Source organism: Strigops habroptila, chromosome 1 (genome assembly GCF_004027225.2).
Source record: "Strigops habroptila isolate Jane chromosome 1, bStrHab1.2.pri, whole genome shotgun sequence".
Classification (NCBI taxonomy): Eukaryota; Metazoa; Chordata; class Aves; order Psittaciformes; family Psittacidae; genus Strigops; species Strigops habroptila.
This window is the reverse complement of record NC_044277.2, coordinates 122,901,175-122,902,619: the sequence shown is the minus strand read 5'-3', so window position 1 is coordinate 122,902,619 and position 1,445 is coordinate 122,901,175. Positions and strand designations below refer to the sequence as shown.

Here is a 1,445-nt window from a genome sequence, read left to right as displayed (position 1 = left end):
GCTGGGGGTTGGATGCACAGCAATTCCTTCATTTGGCCACTGAGAATACTCCAGCTCTGCAGAGCGATTTTTAAGCTGTCCTCATTCAGCAGCCTTCCCTTCATTTTCTCAGCTGCTGTTGCTTATTCAGCAGTATTTCAGGCGGTTGAAACTGGGTGATTGTAAAAGCGGCACGTATTTCACTGTGGAACCGGCTATGAACAACCTCTGGAATTTAGAACTTAAAAAGCAAATAAAAAAATGGGAAAGTGTGACTAGTTTATGGGACAAAAGCTAAAATGGAATAGTCAAAGCATGAGAAGCTTTATTTGTGAATGAAGAATTGTAACCGACTGTTAGGGGTGCCTGTGCAAAAATACACTTTTTAGAAATTGTTAAATGTCAGCTCTGATTTTTTCAGGCAACTGATATTTATATACTTGATACTATAATATTCTTTTAGGAGTGAAACTCAAGCTATATTAGAAATGGAATAAGACAGCTTTTATAAAGATATCTCCAGAAGGTCATTTCTCACTGAGCTTGATATAATTCTGGCTCTTTTGAGTTATGACTATTTCCCAGCTTCCTTTGAATGAGTTTGAAATTTGGTGGAACTGAGCATGCAGGAGTGAGGAAAATATCCCTATCTGTTGATTTTGATAGTGAGAGATCAAGCCTTTGGAGGAGGGCTTTTTTCTCCATTCTAACAGGAAAAACTTGCCACCCAATATAATTTCTCCAAAAATAACATTTATTTTCCATTGTATTTTCTTGAGGGCATTTGCAAGGTGCAGCTGAGTACTTTTTGCATTTGAGCACTGAATTACTCAGATCCTATATGAAATAACCAACTACAATGAAACATTGTATTTTAAGGTTTTTTTCAGCTTGAAAAGTACAGCAGGATTTAGTGCAGCGTATCTCGGGTACTCCGAATCGATGTTTTTAGGAAGACAATTTTATTTTAGGAAGGAACATTGTTTTTTATTACGAAGATAATTGGAAGCATGGAGTCTCTGTGGCGCAATCGGTTAGCGCGTTTGGCTGTTAACCAAAAGGTTGGTGGTTCGAGCCCACCCGGAGACGGTTGTTCCCTTTCCCTCTGTGCATGGCAGGGGGAGGTTGGAACTAGATGATCTTTAAAGTCACTTCCAACCGAAAAGATTGTACAGAACCTTGGAAAACAAATTCTGTGGTAGCCTCAGGCTCACTGAAACACGAGTTTGCTGAAGTATCAGCAATGAGTTTAACAGACTTGAAGTATTTCCATGCATCATTATTTAAAGATGAAATTGCATAGAAATAGTTTAATTTAAGCAGAATGTCACAGAGTGTTTTTAGGCTTCACACTGTTCTGTCCTTTGGTTTTGTCTGTATGGTGCTCTGTTGTGTTTCTGTGAGCTCTAATGGGTCTGTGTAATTTTATGATGTTGAAACGTAGATATGCAAAATATCAACATGGG

At 38.4% G+C, this 1,445-nt stretch overlaps 1 non-coding gene across 1 annotated transcript; it reads left to right on the top strand.

Annotated features, from left to right (window-relative positions):
* Positions 1–994: 994 nt before the first annotated feature.
* Positions 995–1,068, top strand: TRNAN-GUU. The gene has a single exon. It is a non-coding gene; the product is annotated as a tRNA-Asn (tRNA).
* The last annotated feature ends 377 nt before the right edge of the window (positions 1,069–1,445 follow it).